Raw genomic sequence first — 22,573 nt, 5'->3', positions numbered from 1 at the left:
ATGGTAGAGAATTTATAATTGAATTAATGAAACCACCACCTCGATCAGTTAATGTTGAATATCGACTAACGTTTTTTTTTTTTTTTATGATGCATGTTTTATACCTGATGTAGTATTTATAACTCATTTTAGCATATAAATATATTTATATAAAGTAATTTGATTTTAGTATAGTAATGATTTTAAGTTGGTAGCAACACCAATGCGTTTTATAAAACATAAACAGATCTTACCAATTCGCAATGCAGATTTTTCAAATGATACAGCATGTTTTAAGAAACATGGAGAATTGCTACCAAATAGTATACGCGTATACTACCAAATAGTATATACAAAATTCAGGTAACAAACAACAAAAAAGCTAAAAAGACATTATTCCAAATTTAAAAAATTTATGTTATAGGAAAAACAAATGTAATAATAAATTTATTGGAACATTCAAACGGATTAAAGTTTGAAAACATATGCGTTTATTCAAAATCTCTTCATCAACCAAAATATCAATATTTTAAAAAAATATTGGAGCCAGTGAAGGGCTTAGGTTACTTTACATTTACCAATAACAGTGAAGTCTTACCACCTAAAGAAGCTAAAAAGAATTCAATATTTATATTCGATGATGTAGTGTTACGATGTAACCATTCATTAGTGTGAAGTTGTCTTCATATTCAACCTTCTTGTGGTTAGCACTAGCCTTCATTTTATCTATTGGTATGTTAAACGTCAAAAATGTTAGGGTTTTTGTTTTTTTTAATAATAAATGTAGTGGGGAGAAAATTCGTTAGATGGTTATAAAAATTAAATAGGGCTTCCTCTTATGTGGTGGACCGTGATGGAAGACAGAGCACTGACATTCGATGGGGATAACCAACATGGCTTACCAGATCACAATGTGGTTTAGTGGTTTTTAAAAATTAAAAAGAAATAAAAAGTACGATAATTACGAATATACACGATGTCTCGAAGGTACTGTTAACTTTTGATTTTGCTTTGCTTGCATTTTTATCAATCAATCCACGCTATGTCGAGGTAAATTTTAATAATTTTAAATCGATACATACGTATCAATTGGTCCAAGGATGTTGCGTTATGGTTTTTTTTATATTCACGGCGTGAAAGGCGCTTAGATTATTTATAATAGTTATATAAAACGTTTTCAAGAAAAATCTAACACGTGTCTTCTGAAGATGTTTTGTATGCTTATGTCGCGGTTTTTGCAACGACAAACGTGTTAATTGTTTCATGTCTACACATTCTAGATTTTGTTGATAAATTTTGGTCGGTATATACCGTTTTAAGTAAGTTTTAAAATTAATATATGGTTAAGATTGTTTTGTAAACTCGTGTTAGTAGCGCGGTTTATTATGGCGTTTTCGTTTTAAGTATAGGTAAAAACGTATTAAAGTTTCATTATGGTACGCTCTGTTTTCGTTAGTAAAATTTAAGTCGATACATATATGCATGTTTTAGTAGATTACTAGGTTTAATTTTAGTGAAGGTTGCGATTAATCTACAGTAGACGTAACGCGTCATGTCGAACGCACTTGTTAAGTTTTTCTTGATAGTTTCCGTAAATTAGTTTAATATTGTTGTTCATTATAACGTCGTTATTCTTAGTTAAGTTGGTGTAAAACGTGTCGAACGTTTCACTATTATTCAAGTCTGATTTTGTGATAAAATTTATTTCGGTATGTATATGTATATGTATGAATATGTACTTTATTGCATTTGTGGTAATTTAAGTTCTTGCTAAAAATTGCCAAATACTATGTTTTTGATATTGTTAATTAAATAGTTATCTACCTTTAGGTTGTTTGAGTAATTCATTACATTTTTTGGGTAATTTAAGTTCTTGTTTGAAAAATTGTAAAAGCTATATTTTTGATATTGTTAAATAAATTCTTATCTACCATTAGGCTGTTTGTGTAATTGATTACATTTTTGGTAATTAAGTTCTTGTTAAAAAATTGTAAATGCTATATATTTGATATTGTTAAATAAATTGTTATTCGCCAAGATTTGTGGTGTTTTACACTAACTGTTTCAGACACTGGTGATATTAAGGTTGATCTATACTGATGCATATTGGGGTTCCTTGACAAGGAATTAGATCAGCGAATAAATCCTCTGGGAATGGTTTTGAGTTCTATTACTCGATACCCTGCTTTGGGCCCACTTTAACACCTGGTACTCGCTTACAGCGTAGCTCTCACTCCGATTAATTAATTAATTAATGATCATTTTCACCGTCTACGTAACTTCGTCAAATATATTTGTATATCTTACAATATATCATACGTTAACGCACCCCATCTAAATATTTATTGTTACAGTAGCATGTGATAAACAAGACAATATCAGACTATATTTCTGGGCCGTCATGTTTTCGTAAATTGTTTTTATTTATGTCAATCATACACAAAAATTCAAAAACATTTGATTCGTGATAATAGTAATATATTAGTTTTGTTCAAACAGGATGATTTAAATTTGATGATAATATTAATACTGATATGCCATTTGAGACTCTTAAAACAATGTGTTCAGAGTGTTGGAAAGAAAAATTTGGATTTTTAGTTATCAATGAGGATTGTGAAATAAATCACGGGCGTTATCGTTTAGGATTTGATACTTTTATATTGATTTAATCATTTAGTTGTTTATTATAACCCGTTCAAGGCAGTACACTATAACAGATTAATTTTAAACTAAAAAAATTGATGAAAAACAAAAGTCTCATTAAAGCAACAAAATCAATTCGTGAAAAATATAAAAAAATTAAGAATGGACAAACTGAGGCAGATATTTTATTACAAAAGAACTTTGAACCACTTACGGAACCACTTAATGAAATTGTAACAACAATAAAACAAAGAAAATCATAATTAAATTCTGAAACTAAAGGTGAGGCTATAGCTCCTAAAAATGAAAAGGATATAACTCCTTAAAATGAAACAGTGTCAACGTTGCTAAATTCTGAAGATGATGAAGTTTTTGAAACAACTCCTATTCGTCGTCAATCAGCTAAAGTGGAAGCAAAGAGGTTAATGAGTCAACCTAAAGCGCAAGGACATGTAGCACTGGATAGTTTTTTTTCAAACAATGATGATTTTGGAGATTTAGTAAAAGAATACCTTAAACGTGTAGTAACTTCATATAAAACAATTGATCATACTTTTGGACCTTGTTGGAAAAATGATAAATGGTATACTGGAAATTTGGAATTAAAAATTAATAATAATGACTTAATAATTGGAAATGCATCTTATAAAGGTACTCTTGGATTATATGAGTTAATATTTATGAAAAATTCTGATGAGGAATTGTATACAAAAGATAATCTTATTAAATATGGTTATATTTTAAGATTAACTAATGTACATAAACAACAATATATTGAAAATTTACAAATAAAGTCTAATAAAGGTTATAAATACATTAATATTATCAAACCAATGTTCCCAACTCTTCATAGAAAGCGAATATCCTCAATGTCAATTAGTAATCCTGAACATACCGTTAAAAAACAAAGATCTAAAGCCATAGATGGTATGGGGTTGATGCAGGTCACTGATAATGTTAATTATACTTATTGGGATTGCGCAGACAAGCTTGTAGAAAGGCTCAAGGACCTTATTGCTGCGCAGCAAGCAGGTCATAGTAATGTAAATAACGAGATACTATCGATAATTAGCGAATTATCAGAGGCTGGTATTGTAGTATAAATAGTATACATTCTATTTCAATTTTACGTTAAGTTAATATAATCATGAGTGTAGATAAGTTTGGACGTTCAAATAAATCGACTACCACCGCTGCCGTAGTTCGATCAAATTTTGAAATAAAAATACTACAGCGTTTACATAAAATTGATGAAATAATTTAAAACTTAAATAAGATTTAGACTTAATTATGAAGAATCTTTCCAATTTATATCAGAAATTCACCGACTTAAGCAGTAAAATAGATAATAATAATAAATTGTTCAAGGAAATGGATGATTTTAAAGTAACTATAAAGAATGATTTTAGCTCAATTACAACAAACCTTTCTAATTTTAATGTGAAATTTAATGAACTTAAGAGTAAAGTTGATAATATTAATAGTAATTTTGTAAAGAAAATTGAGGAAAATATAAAAAAATTTTATCATGTTTTAAAAGAAATGAATGATTTTAAAGCAACTGTAAAAAGTGATTTTGATAACTCTTTACTTAATATAAAATCACAATTTGATACAAGTTTAAAAATTTTAGAAAAATCTTTAGAGATGGGAGATAATATTATTCATAAAGATCTAAATTTGGTACAAGAGAATGGGGAAAAAAAATTTATGACTATATAAGTTATATCAATACGAGAATCAAGTTATTGAAGGATGGAAAATTGATAACTTACGATATCTAAACAACAAATTGTTAATGAACTAAGCATAAGCCAGCTCGCAAAAATTTTAAACGTAGGCGAACCATTATAAAAGGTTTGGATGATTTATGGCAAGCTGACTTAGTTGAAATGGGATCATTTGCTAAGGAAAATCTATAAATATATAGGAGACTTTCTATAGATATAGATAGATAGATAGATAGATAGATAGATAGATAGATAGGGGTGCAAGTGGGAATGTTGCCCAGCAAAGCGGGCGGGTAACAGCTAGTAATCAATACAAATATTAACTTACTGTAATTGATACTTTTTCTAAATATGCATGGGCTACACCAATCAAAAATAAAACTGCAGAAGAAGTTTGTAATGCAATCAACGAAATTTTTCAAAAAGGACGTAAGCCGCAAAATTTGCAAACTGATGATGGAAAAGAATTTTTGAATAAAAAATTTAAAGAATTAATGAAAAAATATGGAATAAATCATTATTCAACGCACAGTTCGATAAAAGCGGTAAATGTGGAACGATTTAATAGAACTATTACAGAACAAATGTGGAGCAATTTAGTTTAAATGGCACATATAACTGGATAAAATTAATATCAAAATTAATTGCTAATTATAATAATAAAAAGCATCATAGCATTAAGCTAAAGCCATGTGATGTGAATGTTAATAACGAGAAAATGTTACTTGCTACAGTTTATAATCATATTAAAATTGTTGATAATCCAAAATTTAAGGTTAATGACTATGTGCGTATTTCAAAGTATAAATCATTGTTTGATAAAGGCTATTTGCCTTCTTGGACTAGTGAAACCTTTAAAATAAGAAAAGTTCAAAACACAAATCCAATTACTAACCTTCTTTCGGACTATAATGGTTTAGATATTCTCGGTGGATTTTATGAATTGGAATTACATAAATATCCCAACGTCTACTTAGAAAAAATTTTAAAAAGAGCAAAAGATAGAGTTTTTGTTAAATGGTTAGGATATTCAAAGGATCATAATTCATGGACTAATAAAAACGACATTATTTAAAATTTTATAAAATTATGTATTGATTATGAAAAAATTAAAAAATAGTATATAAACCGTGTAAATTTTTAACTTTATTCATATGTTCTGAAGATGATCTAAGTGATCGAATGTATACAAAACAATTAATTTTTCTTTGAATTTGATGATTTGGTTTCAGCTCAAAAAATGTAGACCATGTGTTTTCTTTTTCAAAGAAAGTTTTTAATTGGCTAGGTGTAGAAAACTTTAATGCAAAACACAATGATAAAAACCATGAAATTAAAACGTTATATCTGAACATTTTTTATGTTCAATAGACAAAAGTAATTTTCAAATAATTTATAAAAATCACCTTTATATATTAAATTGTTATCATCATTGATTTATTATTATTTTTATCCCACCGCTAAAAAGACAATGAACAACCGCAAAATCATAATTGATAAACCATAAACCACAATTGATAAAATATGTCTCTTTTCAAAAATAATTCCAGACAGATACACCACAGTTGATAAAAAAATATTACTTTTGTTTTTCAAAACAAAAAAATAATTTTTGTAGTCATTAACCACAAAAGTAATAACTATAGAACTATTGAGTATATAAGAAAAAATGGATTGTAAAAAACATTCATTAGTGTAAAAAGTTTTCACTAGCGTAAAATAGTGTAAAGGCAATTTTAAATATGGACGCCAAAAATGTATATTTTGAAAATTAAAAATTCAATAAAAATCATTTTTAAAAAGGTCAAAATATAAAAGAGCTTCCCTTGCAAGTGTACAATAGTAAAAAAAAATTTAGAGCAAATCGCCAGATTTAACTAGTACCATACGGTACGTTTTAAATCTGTATCCAACTTACAATCTAATAAAATTACAATCTAATAATAATTCGGATTTAGGTTCAAATTCAGATGATGAGGATTGGGAATAAAATCAGTTATAAAAGTGAGTAAATTAATTTTTTATTTAATTTTTATTTTTTTATTTAGATTGTTGAATATTTTACCTGTCCTGTCTGCTTAGACGTATTCGATCAAGATATTTACGAGTGTGTGAATAGTCATTTAATATGTGGTGATTGCTACAAAGTAGTAAAAGAAGAAGAAAACAAGTGTCCTTTATGTCGAGAACCATATCAAATTAATAAACGAAGTCTACACATACAATCGATGTTGGACATAACAATTCAGTGCCTTAATAAATCGTGTGGTGCGTGAATATGTCATACTAAAAGATTATAGAAAGCATAAAAGTGTACATTGCGAAAACAAAGAATACGAAGTAATGAAGTGCATGATGGAAGGTTGTTATTGGCAAACAACTAACATGAAATTGTATATCTCACATGTACAAAATGTACATAAAATAATAATCATGAAAATTCAAATTCGCTTGAATTTATTTCAAATTTTTATAAATCGTCTACAGTTGTTGATACTGAAGTGCAATATATCAAATTTGATAGTAATTTATTTTGTATAACATGTATGAGAAATGTGTTAAATTTTTAATATTACCTATAAAAATGGAAGATAGATTTGTTTTTAGATTAAAATTTGAAAAAAAAAATTATACATTGTCTCAAATAAAACTTTTCAAAGCAAAAAAACCCATTTCTATTATGTTAACAAATCATCAGTTTAAACCTTTTTTTAATAACAGTAAAATTTATGCATATTTTCGATTCATGAAAATAAGTTTGTAAAAATGTAAAATATAATTTTTTTTCAATAAATTTTATCAATATATAATAAAATAATAAAACTTATAAAAAATAAAACTAATAATTAAATATTGTTTTTTTTTATTGAATACGTTATTAAGTACAATGATATATTATTATTAATAACAATATTGAATTAACTTTTTTATAACAAAATTAAACAAATTTTAAAAGGATTTACCTTTATGTGAGTCAAGTTTTTATTCAAAATCAGTCGACTATGAAAGTTTGGTTTGGTTTGGAATTGTTATAAAATAGTTAATATGGAGCAAAAGTTTTGATTTTTAAATAAAGTTAGTAATTGAACAAAAAGCTTATAAAATTATGAGCAAATTGCAAAAGATTTAAATATTACCATACGGTACATTTTAGAACTGTATCTAACTTACAATCTACTAACGATTTTTTATTGAATTTACAATTTTCAAAATATACCTTTTGAATTTAAAAAATTGTCTTTATAAAATTTTATGCTAAAATAATATAATAAACACTAATGAATTATTTTAAATCCATTATCTTATATTAATTAAAAATTTTAAAACGTATAATTTTTTTTAACTATCTTAAACCTATCTAAATAATCCATCCCCATCGAATTGTTTGGTCAGTAAATTTTTTTTTTTTAAATTTTGTTCATCACCATTGTTGTTTAACGCAAATATGTTACCATTTTCATAGTTATTATAATATGGAAAAACATCATATTTTCAATATAGTTGATTCCATATAACTTTTCAAATTCTGCATTTAAAATTTGTAGTAGATCTGAGTTTAGGTTAATAAATTTTTTTACGCTATGTGGTAGTTCATATTGATTAATATTACGTTTTCTTCGACGTCGTTCTGCGTCTTCTATAGGTACATATTCATATTCATCTTCCAAACGTCCAGACGGTTGTTTTAACAAATGAATTAGGCTTTTAAACATATCAATTTGATTATTATTTCTATTAAAATAATTATCATGAAAAAAATTTGAATTCAATTTGTCCAATATTAAGTCCGTTTTATTTCCATAATAGTTAATAAACTAATTAAGTCCGTTTTATTTTTGTTTTTTGATTGTAGAAATTATTGTATACCTTTTGTATGCTTCCATGGTTTGTTATAGCCTGGATCTCAGAGTTAATAATATTTTGTTGAGAAGGATTAATGTTGTTAAGCAAAGCACACACTGTTATGTTATCACTATTATTTAAAAATATGTAGAATAAGGGTAAACTAACCCTAATATAAAAGTTATATTCGACATAACTGTAAACCTAACTTACTACTCACTGTTTACTAAACTACAATAATCTTTGCTGGCTGCTTTAATTTATATAGCAAAAATACTGTTTGATTATGACTTATATTTACGTATTTTTGATCTTTTTATTGATGAATTTGCAAAAATTTGTAAGACTCATGTGCATCCTTCATTTAACTTTAACATTTTATTTTTTTTAATTATTAACTTCTTCATTGCATAAAATTAAATAATAATAATAATAATAATCATAAAACAAAGGAAATTTATTAGAAAAGATAAAAATATAAAAAAACTTGAATTTTTTTTTTTTCATTTTTTTAATTATTCAAAGAGTCAATACATAATTTATTTGGACAGAATTGTATCATTTCAGATAATATTAAGAAAAGTAATTCCCCCCAAGCAGATCCAATACTTTGAATTGAACATTCAATTTCATCATATGTACTAGGCTTTCTATTAGTTAGTCGTTGGGTATACAAATATATTTTGCTAATAACACCTTTAATATCTATTTTAACATATTCATGTAAAATAATAGCAGATTACTTTTTTCAAAAATTTTTATAATAGATTTTTTACTGTAAATTATTATAGGTATATTATCATACATTTTTTTAAATTTATTTGACACAAATTTATTAATATTTCGCTCACTTTTAAATCAATTGTGTTGGTGTCATTTTCGATCACTTCAGAAAATAAGTAAGCCCTTATACATGGTTGTAGTTTCAAAAATAGATACATACCATTCTTTTGATTCCATATAAATGGTGAATCTTCTTGAAGTAAATTTAATCTTCACATCTAAACATGATGTATCAATTCCAACAGAAAAACTTTTTGATGGAGTAAGTAATACATCCGTTCCATAAGCATCTTTAATTTTTCGTTCGCTTTAACTTTTTATCATTGTTATTGCAGTTTTCATCTTTTTTAGTTTTTTGTTTGTAATTGTTTCTCTGGATTTTACTACTGCTACTACTACCACTGCTCTCTTCGTTGTACCCCTTGGTCTCATTGGTAAATTCAAGATCATATGATTGATATTCATTGTGACCTCTAATTGTTACAAATAATTTGTCACCTGCTTTAATTTTATCAATATCCAATGGAGTCAATTTCTGGTATCTATTTGGTAGAAATATTAGACCTTATTCTAATTTCAGTGCCCATTTGTTACCGTATTGTGTTTTATAAGACTGAATATTTTCAACAAGATACGGTTCATGAATAGTTAGATCCTCATATTTTATAAATGGTTTAAAAACATCACACTGATTTAAAATTTCAGACGTCTTTTTTTATTTACGTTTTTGTTTCTCTTCCTATAGCACAGTCTACGTTTGTTTGTGAAAGAATAAATTTTTAATATGAAAAGACTTCATTATATACTCAAAAATTATTCCTGAAAAAAATGATTACTTAAACAACACTATTTTTTAAAAACATAAATAGATAAAAAACATATTCTTCTTCCTTTTTTCAAAACCGCAAAACCAAAAACATTGTCACCTTATCACATTTATTTCAATTGCATTATAAAAAAATATATTTATTTGACCGCAAAACCATAAATCACATTCATTTCAATTGTAGTATAAAAAAATATATTTTTTTGAAAACATCAATTGATAAGATACTTCCAAAACCATATACCACAAAACCACAATTGAAGAAGATATAGGTACTCAAAAATGTGAAACAAATAACTTTTTTTTATACTTTATCATTATCAAAAATATTACCTTAAAAAAAGAGTAGTTTTAAACATTAAATTTTTTTTATAGTTTTCAATAAATTTTAACATATCCAATATGTTGTTGGTGTAGCTTCAATGGTTAAAGCGTTTTCTCAACAGTTATAAAAAAATATATATGCTGAGAAAAAGTTGGTGGTTCGAATCCGCTCCAACAACCTTTTTTATTTTTTTTTTAAATAATAGCTAACAGCTAGCGGTAGACCGCTGCCGGTTGCGACGGTCCCGTCGGCTGCGACGGCTAACGCTAGACCGTCAACAGCTATTTTTTTTTCTTTGATCCAGAACTGTCCTACATACTATTTTTTTTTTTTATTTTGATCTAGAACTGTCTTACATGCTATTTTTCCTTTGATCGAGAACTGTATGCTATTTTTTTCCTTGGTGATCGGGAACTGTTCCAGCCTATCTACTTTAAATTTATTAAATGCATTATCTCTTGTCATTATTTCTTGTAAATTTCTTACAAAAGAATTTAAGGAAACTAAATTTTCTGGTACTGGGAGCAATTTAATCAAATTAAAGGTTTTTTGATTTACATGGGCAAATATAATTTGTATTATTATTTTAATGTCACCTTTAGGCATTAGTATCTGCGAGTATTTCAAAATATCAGTTACGAAAGCATCTCTTCATTTGGAAGCTGTCGTCTTCTAATGTATCCATCAATTGCAATTTGCAATTGTGCGGGAGATATATACTCAGATAATAAAATGTTTGAAATATAAGTCCAAGTTTTTTATCTTAAATTTGACTAGACCAAAATTGTTTTGAAGTTGAAGTTCATTTTGTAATTAAAAATTTAATAATAGAATTTTCATCAACTAAACTTAATGAAACAACACTATTGGTTTCAATAATAAAATTAATAATTGAACCTGCATCAAATAAATCTAAACTTTTAATGTTTATTGTAAGAGATTCAAACCTAAATTTAAAATCTTATGGTTTTTCTGAACTTATCTTTTGATTGATGGATGAAATGATGTATGCTAAATTGTCTACATGTATAAATTTTGCCGCTTGTACAGTTTCATACGATGTTGACGGTAAAGAATCCTGTTGCATTAAACATTGTATCATTTTGTCCTCATTCTGAACCGATACTTGAAAATCTTTTTCAACCATACCAAAATCCGTTTGGACTTTCTTACTTATGTGTTTTTCCTTTTTAAAAGGCTTTGGAAAACCATGAAAATCTTCGTCGTCAGACGACATTTTTCCCTTTTATTTGATTTCCTCAACAAAAAAAATATTAAAGAAACGGAAATACAAAAGAAATTAGTAAAGTTAAACAAAGTAAAAATTTCAAACGTTTGAATTAATTTGGGTCAGATATGAACGTCTTACAGTTAAAATAAATATTTATGTAAATAAAAAAAAATAATTTTAAAATAGCCAATAAAGAAACATAAAAAAAAAAAAATAAAAAAATAAAATTTCTATTTACAACGTTACTTAAACACGTAGACCAATAAAAATAATCAAAATAGAAAATATATTTTAAGATTACATAAAATGTGTACAATGACAGGCAAACCAAATCTAATTAATTCCAAACTTGGTAATGTTATATAATTGGATTTATAATGTGAATTCCTTGAGCATATACCATAAAAAATACCAGATATTATTTTAATTAATATCCAATATTAAGTATAAATTTTTTTATTTTTTAAATTTAATTTATTCGCGAAGACATTCAACTGACGTTATTTACATTTCGCGAAGACATTTAACTTACTGCATACCATCTTACCAGTTCAAAAAAAATTCCCGTTTTTTTTTTATAAATTTCAGAGTAACATAACTTTACCATTTGTAATGTTCAATGAAAACAAATTAATTCTTTGATAAAAAAATATTAAGAAAAAATTAAACGTAGATCTTTAAAGCGATGTTGCTAGGTGTAACGTAAATAACATAGATCGTGAAGCGATGCTATTAAATGTAACGCTCGCTACCAAGTGTTACGAATATTTGGTATGGTAATTTAAAAAAATAATGTAAGATTTTCTTTAATTACGATACTTAATTGATTCTCGGCTTGCGTCGAGAACAAGAAGTAACTAATACAGCCAAATTCCTCCGTAACCTCCAGAACACTGAGATTGATATTTAGCTAAAAAAATATAAATTAGTGTGCTTAAAGGGAAACATCCCGGTTTGTAACATTTAAAAATACAGAATAAGGTGTTCATTAATGTTCGAAACCGGAACAGATCAATTTTAACGAACAACAAAACTATAAATTCGCGTGATAGGCCCCAAGGTAACGTCGAAGGAGATTACCTACTAGAAAGTCTTTAAAAAGAAAGAAAAGTCTACGTTTAAAATAAAAAGAATTAGTTTATTTTACCATGTCAAAGAATACAAATGCCTGACATAACATAAAACAGAAAATATTAATTTACAAGGCGTCAGCCATTTTGTGACTTACATGAAATTTCACATAGTTGAATATAAAAAAAAAAAAAAAAAAAAAAAAAAAAAAAAACAGTTATGAAAATATCTTATGATAATAATTTTAAAAAAAAATCTTGTATCTAGAAATGTTCCTGTATGCCGTTTGCAATGACTGTGAATTTTTAAAATTACATTCTATGAAAAACTGAGCTCACCCACAAATTCTAGCAGTCACAAAAATCATACAAGGTAAAATATTTTAACTATTAAACTACACAATTTTAAAATACGCGAGGATGTCTTTGTACATTCTACGCAATTGTGCGTATTTAATAAAACAACATTTAGCAAAAAATCCATATGTTTAGATTGTCATGTTCAAAGAATATAAATTCTTAATAAGAATGAAATGAAAAAGAAATTATAAAAATTTAAGTAATATAATTACTGCCACACATTAAAATGTGTCTTGAAAAAAATGTGAATCCATATTGTAAAAAATATTTTAAAATGACTATTCAAAGATACTACTTCTGTGACGTCTAGAATTAAAGAGACAGATTCAATCGAAAAAACACACTCAGCTCTGTTAGGGTACCGACTGGTGACAATATTTAGAACTACAAATTGAAAAATAAGTAAAGTACCGTAGGGTTAATATGCTTCTTCAAACAACATTCCCCACCACCTAATCCTATCAATCTTAAAAGACATTTCCTCATATTCTGCTTGTGCATCACTGCGTCACTGTGGCTACACACTTTGCCGCTTACATTGTATGAAAGCAAAATTTGTCTATGACGTGCAGTCTACCAGAAAAGGATCAATGCACACTAATTATATACAAAGGTTTTCCTATTGACCTCACACGCGCACACATTAATTGACGTACTGTCTGTCAGATAAGGATCAAGTCTCACTAATGAGATACAAAGATTATCCTAATATTTGACCTATATAACGTACCGTCTAGCCGACATTTTTTCATTTTACTCCGCCCTGCATCTTTTTAACACATTAGCCCGCCTCCATTTGGCTTATTTTTTTAATCATTGCCTTTGTTTCTTATCATACTTTCTTGATTCGTCGTTCATGCATCAATGACTTACCCGTCCCATCTTTTTTCATATTGTATTTTATTCGTTTATCCATTCTGTCCAAATAATAAGTCACTTTGTATCTTATCTTTTTTTCTTAACGTATTTCTGCATCCACATTGGTCTAGCTTTTTTTTTTTTGAACGCCATTGTTTTGTGACGTCGTACAAATCATGATAAGGCTACCCAATTACATCGTTCTTGCCCTTCTTAGCACCCTCATTGGTCTAGCCTTTTCATCGCCCGATTATTTCCAGCCTTTTTTTGGTCGACATTTTTTTGCCACGTCGTACAAATCATGATATATATTTAAATGGGGATGGGAATGGTATATATTTAAAAACGTATAGGCAGGGGTTAGGCCTTTATATGAATCATAACCAAAATTTTTTTTAAGTCGCTTACCCATTAGACTGCTAACAAATTTTGATCTTTATTACTATGGAAGTAATAAAGATCACAAATTAAAACATTTTCGGGGTGTTTTCATGCGAGATACTTTACCTGCTCGTGTTAAAAAAAACGAATGTAGCATATTTAATTTTGATGAAAATAAATCAAACGGGTCTCATTGGGCTTGCTATGATAAGACTAATTCAATTGTTTTGTATTTTGATTCGTTTGGAAATTTACCCCCTCCAAAAGATATCTTTAAATACCTTGGTTCAAATATCTTATATAAGCATGAGAGATTTGAAAAATCTAGTGAAGTTTATTTCGGTCATTACTGCTTAATGTTTCTTTATTATTGTGATTACACACATTAACGTTACTCAACTTAATGCAGAGTAGTTTCCTACTATCGACTGTAATGATGGTTAATATGAATGCGCCCTTGTTGCATTGTATTCATATAATTCAGTTTTAAATGAAATAATCAATTTTTATTCGGGGGGAAAACCATTACAATACCTCCTGGTAGATATGAGTTTTATGAAGTTGTAGATAAAATTAAAAAAAAAAATTAATCAAAAGTTTACATGGGAAACTATACTTGGCCCTTCAATTGGTGATAGAAAATTACCTACAATTAATATTAGAGTTTCACACATTTAAAACAGAAATTGAAGCTTCAGAAGTTGTGGGTTTTCACTTAAAAAACAGTCTTGGAAAACTACTTGGCTTTACTAAAACTACCGAACTAACTATTGCTAATAAAACTTATACATCGGACAATATTTTATAAATACACTCATCTAATGTTTTTTTTTTGAAAACTGTAGTATAAAAAAGGGGTTATATTTGAATAATCATAAAACCCATCATATTCATTGTTTCTATCCACGAGAAGATTCAGGGTACAAAATGATTAAAAACACAAAAAAAGCATTTACTATCTGGTAATAAGGGAATACATTAGTGATATAACGTGTTCAATTGTTGATCAGGAGGGGCAATTTATTGATTTTACCAACGAGAAGATAACCATAGTTCTACATATTAGAAAATGTTAATTGTTAATATAATTATTCATTGAAGTTGTATCTTCATGTTTTAGTTATCAAATATAAGATATGTATATATTAAAGAATATAATATAAAAATATATAGATATAAAGGTATTTGGTAAAATATGATAATAAAATATATATAATTGAATATAGTATACGGTTATATATAATTTTACACGATATCTTTGTAAATCAGCATGATGATCCTCAGAATTATGATTATCATTGGTAGCAGAGTTATGTCGTTTTTCCATATGCCTCATTGTTTTTCTATGTAGCATATAGTTGGTACCACTATCCCATATACTGGCTATTAATGAAATACTCAATCCATATATGTATATCATATATAGCTTTACAATGTAGTACGGTATCTGAGATAAATTTCAAAATTCTACATAGAAAGTATAATCCTAATAAACCTGAACTTATATTTCCTACCCATTGGAAGTATCCCCATAATTTTCTTCTTATTTTCGTACTTAGCTCTTCTACCATATTCTCTTCTATCATATACTATTACACCTCTCACAAGTATATTACTTACAGCCTCTTTCTCATATGGATTTATAATCCTTTCTCGGAGCCTCTCAGATTCTTCATAAGAATATATACCAGAAGTAGCTAGGTACATTAAAGTATGTGGATTCCATTGTAATATTATTTCAGGTTTAATTTCTACGGGAGATGGAACAGAGTGTTTACTTTTACCTATTGCATACCATACGTTATCAATTATGAATTGTGCATTGATAATATTATCACAATCTCTTTGTGTACCATAATTCTGCAATAACCTAGACCTTGGGCCAAGTACATAGATTTGTTATTATAAGTTATAGGCAATTCTTTATAACATACATCCACAGATCGTATAATAACATCAACAGGTACACACTAAATGTATTACTTCTCCCATTGATATTGCCGTATATCCAGGCTTACTTGTGTATGCATAAGCAAATTCGACAGGGCTAATAGCAGCCAAAGATAATAAATTGATACTGATCCTGCTATGACAACAGATCTGGATATTGATGAGTTAGCCTCTAAGTTGTCAATTACAGAGTTACCAATCCTGATACTTCTATGATTATGTATCTTGATACATGTTTCGGAGGTTAGAGGTGATAGATATTCCATCAAACTTCCTCTTACATCTGAACTATGGCTATACATTGGTAAACATGTAATGGGTAATCATTAGCAATTTGTACAAGTTGCATAATATCAGAGACTGGTACAGAATCTTTAATGTCGACGAAACAAGATGGGATATTATCAGTAGCTATAGTTGTTATATTGATAGTAGGGTCTGAACAATCAAATCTTATAATACTATAAACACTTTGAATATAAATGAGCGAAAGGATTATATATTGGATATACATTTTAATACAATTATAAATTTTATTTAGTTGTATCTTCGTTAATTGTTAATAATTCTAATAATGCTTAAAAAGTTTATCCTAAAAAGAATAACATCAGTGTAAATCGAAATTTAAAGAAGCGAGGTGTATATTCCATTTCAAAAATAAATACATCGTTAAAATATAATCAAACAATGGATATTTTAAATGTTAGCAAATGAAATACACACATACAACCGTTATGCCCATTCGTTTGTTTATGGAGATGAGATAAGGATACCCATTAATCAAACAGATTTATACGTAAATCCATCTGAGTCTTATATATTCATCTCTGGTCAACTTGTTAAAACAAAAGATAACACAAAAGCCGTTTCAAATGATGGAGAAATGCGCGCAAATTTTGGAATGTTTTTGTTTGAAGAGATGAAATATCTAATCAATGATCATGAAGTTGATCGTTGTAAACAACAGGTATTATTTCAACAATTAAAAATTATCTTTCCTACTCAAAAAATGAAAGTGAGGCTTTACAAATTGCTGGTTGGTGGTTTCCTCTAAGTGATGCTGCAGTTATGGATTTGGTGGATTATGAGTATCGATTTGAAATTGCAATTCCTTTAGGGATAGTTTTTGGACTAATGGAAGACTTTAAAAAGGTTATCATTAGCGTTAGACATGAATTGGTTCTGACAAGAGCACGCAGCGATGTAAACTGCTTTTTAAAAAAATTGGGTGGAGAGGATGGTAAAATTAATATTTACAAGGTTCAATGGAAAATACCACATGTCACTCCAGGGGACAAACAAAAATTACAATTATTAAGATATTTGGAAACAAGTACATGGTTACCAATTGGTTACAGAAGCTGGGATCTCTATGAATTTCCTTCACTTCCTGAAAGTACTAATCAAACGTGGAATGTCAGAAGCATGGAAAAAACACGATATGTAATCTTATGTTTTCAAACTGACAGAAAAGGAAATGCTAAAAAGCAAACTGTTTTTGATCATTGTAATATTAAATCTGCAAAATTATATCTAAACAGTGAACAATATCCAAACGATCAACTAAATTTTGATTTTGCAAAGGGGCATTATGCACAATTGTATAATATGTTCACCGATTTTCAAACCGCCTATTATAAAAGAAGATCAGATCCTGTTTTCACCTATAGAGATATGACCACTGTGTACCTCATGGTAGTATTTAACACTATGAGACAAAATGACACTATCAAATCGGGAACTGTTGATATAAGAATTGAATGGCAGTTTGATAGAAATGCACCTAAAAAAACATCTGCATTTGCATTAATCATTTGATAAGTTGCTTGAATACAACCCATTTAGTAATCTAGTAAGACAAATCCAATAAACCTCGCAACAATATGGTTGTTCTTGTAGATATCCAAGGATTTAAAACTAAAAATGAATTTATTCTTAAAGAATTGGCCGTTGTTAAGAATGGAGAATATTTACAACACTACTTGTTTCTCCCACCTTTTGTGTTGGAATCATCAGGAAGCAAATTATAAAAAAACTAACAGGTGGTTAATTTTGAATCATCAAAAATTTGTAACATTGGTGAAAAAATATTTAATAAGGATGAAGAAACTTATGTTAAAGGACTTGAAAATTTTGGGTGGCTTAAAGAATTGTTTAATCTTAAGAATGTAAAGGATCTTAATAATTTATCCAATAATTTTAAGAAAAATAATTTGCCAATGTGTATGGCCCATGTAGATAAATCTAATGTGTGTGCTTTACGCAACGTAATTAATTATTCGTTAAGTTTATAATATTCAAATTAGAATAAAAATATGATATTTTGAAGTATAAATAAAGATAATAAATACTCTTTTAATAAAAATAATAATTTTTTTATTTATATTATCCAATCCCCCCTCAAATACACATGTAAAATTTTATAATTTTAATCAACTCCATCTATCGAAAAATTATCACTAGGCAAACATATTACAATTGTATCATCTCCATCTATAAATACACTTTATCACTAGAAATACTCTAATAAAGGGTGGTCGTGATTTGGCGTATTTTTTATTGATATGGGAGTGGAATTTTTAACTATTAGGGTGAATATTGTGTTTTTTTTTTTTTTTTTTTTGAAGTTGGGGGTTGATGTTTAATAGTTAGAGTGAATATTCGAAGGTGCACTGGGCTGCTTCTAGCACAGTTTGACCTAGTGATCTATATGCTAGACCCTTGTTGCATGTAAACGACCTTGTATATTAAATAAATGTAGGAGGGTGGTCGTGACCTTGTGTGCTTTTTTTATTGAAATGGGGGTGGAATTAATAACTATTAGAGTGAATTTTGTATTTTTTTTTTTAAATTAGGGGATGATTTTTAACATTTAGAGTGAATATTCTAGAATCATCATCCTAATATTTTTAAAACCTCCAATATCATTAAAACACATAAGGTCACGACAACATGCAAGGACATGCAACAATTTTGTTGTATATGGGTCAAAGTGTGCTAAATATTCACCCTAACAGTTAAAAATACCCCCCCCCTTCCTTATTTCAATAAAAAACACAATATTCATCCTAATATGTAGTTAAAAATTCCACCCCCATTTCAATAATAAACACGCAAGGGCACGACCAGCCTCCTACATTTATTTAATATACAAGGTCGTTTATATCCAACAAGTGTAGTATATAGATCACTAGGTCAAACTGTGCTAGAATCCGCCTAGTGCCTCTACTTAGTGTTTGTAAAATTCATCGGTAACTCCGTCGATGCCTTGGCATTTGTTGATCTTACTATGACTCAGTTCTAGTAGTAATTCGTCAAGGGTGATTTTAAGTCAAGAAATGGGTGAGAAGAATCATGAAAAAAAAAATAATGTTGAGTTTTTGGACCATATAAGTTTGAGAAATGTGTAAAACAAATATTGATATTCCTGTAGGTAAGGTTCAATAAATCTTTGCTTTTTTTGCTCTTTTGTAAGCAGTGCCCTTGTCAACCTTCTCAAGTCCTTTGAAAACGAATTTTTGTTTAACGCGGAATGACTGTTTTTTGTACCAATTTGTGTTGAACGACTATGTTTAAGTTATTAGCCGAATCGTAGATACCATACAAAAGATTTTGGAAGAGTTCGTCAACACTTTGACTTTTGAAATAGATGCGATTATCTCTGGCCACAGTGTTCGCATATTTAAAGCTTTTATCTTCATGCTATTGAAAAGAATCGGAATAAACGCAAACTAGCTTTTGTTAATAATATCGGCCTGAAAAAGAACGAGAATGAAAAGTATTTTTCAAAATAATAGAACACAATAAATGAAATGATTCACCTGATTCGTTGGTTGTGAAATCTTCCACTAAGTCTAAGTATGCATCGTGTACCCATGCTAAATCGATAAAGTAGTTATGGTATGAGTACACGGGACCAAAGTCAATGTAATTTGTCATAAGAGAAATCGACGATGACTTTAAATAGTGGTATAGGAAAATAAATGTAAAATATAAAAAAGGAAAGCGAGTAGAGTGTGGATGACGTTATGGTTCAGCTGTGACGTAGACAAGTATCCTTTGAAATTTTGACTATTGGTACGGTTGAGCGGAAGCAAATCAAGGTTAAGGGAAGTTGAATGTAATAAGAAAAAATTAGTACAGGAAAGAAATTAGGAGGAAATAAAATGTGGTTAATAATTGTGGTTATTAAATATTTTAATTATTTCGATATTGTGGATACATAAGTGGTCTGCGGTTTTAATGAAATGACATACTTTGTGCGTTGTGGCTAACTGAAGTTGATAATAAATCTCAAAAATAATAATTATAAAAAATTGTTGTTTTTTTGTTTAAGGGAAGTAGATTTTTTTAAATAAAAAGTGGATCATCGAGCTGGGTTCGAACCAACATCTTTCTACAAACGTTGTTTGAATCAAATCATAAGATAGAAGATGTTTATACTTACCGTAACTGGGATTCGAACTCATACTAAACGCATGTTTGTAAGCAATCAAAGTGGTGTTGAACGCTTTAAACCAATTATTAAGCTATCACCGACTGGGATTCATCGAATATCATCGACTGGGATTCGAACTCATAGTACATGAATATTTGTAAGCAAACAAAGTAATGTTGAACGCTTTAACCAATTAAGCTACCGATGACCCACGTATTTAGTTGAAGTTTACTATATATATAAAGATTTTTTTCTTATCATTTTTTTGGTACAGCATTATTAATATTGTCGCTCTGATTATTAATTATGTATATTATAATAAATTTTGTGATATATAGTATAAAAATGAAGTATAAAAATTATGTAAAAAAATCTACATGTGGTCTTTTAAAAACTATAAGATGTGATACTAATTATTTTATTTAGATCAAAATAAAGGAGGAAAAACACAATTTCTTATTAATTTTTGATAAAAAAAAATGTTTAAAATAATTATTAAAAAAATCATATAAAAAGCATGATGATAATCATATCAAATTACATATTAAAACAAAAACGTTATTGAAATCATAATAATATTTTTTGAAGAAAAAAAATGGGTTTAGACGGATCATGCTCCAAGTTTAAATACAATGTATTTATAAGTTGGTTTATACCAACATGTTTGCGAGTGTTGTTTTTAACACCAAATCATTTAAAAAAATTGGTGACGTCAAAAGAAGCGTGGGAGATATTTGAGGAATTGAATACAGTGAGGAAGGATGAAATTCAAAAAATGGTGATGGAACTTATGAAACTGATATATGATTGTGAATATATTATGGAAGAAGAATTTCATCAGCATGTAGGATGGCAGAATTTTGAACTACATTGTTTGAGGCGAGTTACTGATGGCTTATTCCAAAATTATTATGATGATGAAATATTGGAGGAAATGTCAGCGTTCCTCACCTTATTGAACACAATAGCAATACAAAGGCAAAATTGAAGTATATACTATTATTTTATGTAGACATGTATATAATAAATTATGTTTTATGTAATAAATTATACAATTAATAAATGATATTGAAGGAAAATTTTTTTAATTTTTTATTTTTTTAATTGGGGATTAGATAAAAAGTATAAATATTGAATATTGTAAAAAGTATAAGTTATTTGCTCTTGAAACACTATAGACGACGTGTGTAAATAGATATAAAAAAATTGATTGTGGTATTGAACTCAGTGAGCAGACAACAGAGCAACTAGTGAAAAAAATGGGGAAAGTTGTGAATATATTAAAAAGGACAAATAATTTAAAAAATTTAGAAAAATGGTTCAAATACTGTTGTCTAAATATTAGTAATTTCAAAAAATTTCTAAAGAAATAAACATGTGTTGGGGCAAAAAGTCATTTGGAAGACCTTGCGAGAGGCACTCCAGGCCATGTGGCCGAAAGACCACCACCAAATGTGCAGCGTTTTCAAAATAGGCCTCGGCCTATGAGAAACCGCCCCCTTCCGTGCACTATATAACCCTGCGGACGCGGCGAAGATTCAGAAATTATACAAGATCAATAAGAAAAAAGCCAGGACCAGCATACTGAGTGATCCAGGTAGCTCACCATTTTGTCAGGTCAACACGGAAACGGTCCATGAAAATTTCCGTGGAAATGTACATGTGTTGGGGCATAAAGCCATTTGGAAGCTTGTATGTTTACAATGATAAGCTTTCGCGAACAAATAAAATCATTTTTACATGAGGACAGTAGTCCTGTCAATGGGAAAAAAGTTCGTGGAATGAAGTGGGAAGACATCGAGTCAGCATTCAAAAGTCGTTTAAGGACAAGTGTAATAGTAAATTTAATTTACAAAGATCCTAAATTCTTTTTTAAGGATGCTGTAATGTTGTTTAGTACACGAATCAAAAACATTTTAAACTGTTTTGAATTTATAAAAGTGAATACATCATTATGTTGTCAGTTTGTTGAGCTTATTGATAACGAAAATGTATCTTCAATGAAATTTTTTAATACAAAGAATGTAATAATCGATCGTCAAACAGATCTAAAAAAATGATTTTTGATGAATGTCAAGGAGCCCCTTTTAGAAGAATTGGAAGAATTTCAAGAACGCGATAGTGGATGGGCATTAAGGGACATAGTTAATTTAAGA

The 22,573-nt window shown here is 28.3% G+C and overlaps 1 long non-coding RNA gene across 1 annotated transcript; it reads left to right on the top strand.

The window, feature by feature from the left end:
- The first annotated feature begins 909 nt into the window (after nucleotides 1-909).
- Nucleotides 910-21,284, top strand: LOC123300096. The gene is made up of 4 exons (XR_006535371.1): nucleotides 910-966; nucleotides 2,548-2,550; nucleotides 15,381-15,386; nucleotides 21,274-21,284. It is a non-coding gene; the product is annotated as an uncharacterized LOC123300096 (long non-coding RNA).
- Nucleotides 21,285-22,573: the final 1,289 nt, after the last annotated feature.

Source organism: Chrysoperla carnea, chromosome 5 (assembly GCF_905475395.1).
Source record: "Chrysoperla carnea chromosome 5, inChrCarn1.1, whole genome shotgun sequence".
Classification (NCBI taxonomy): domain Eukaryota; kingdom Metazoa; phylum Arthropoda; class Insecta; order Neuroptera; family Chrysopidae; genus Chrysoperla; species Chrysoperla carnea.
The sequence above is the reverse complement of the archived record's forward strand: the minus strand, read 5'-3'. Positions and strand labels throughout refer to the sequence as shown.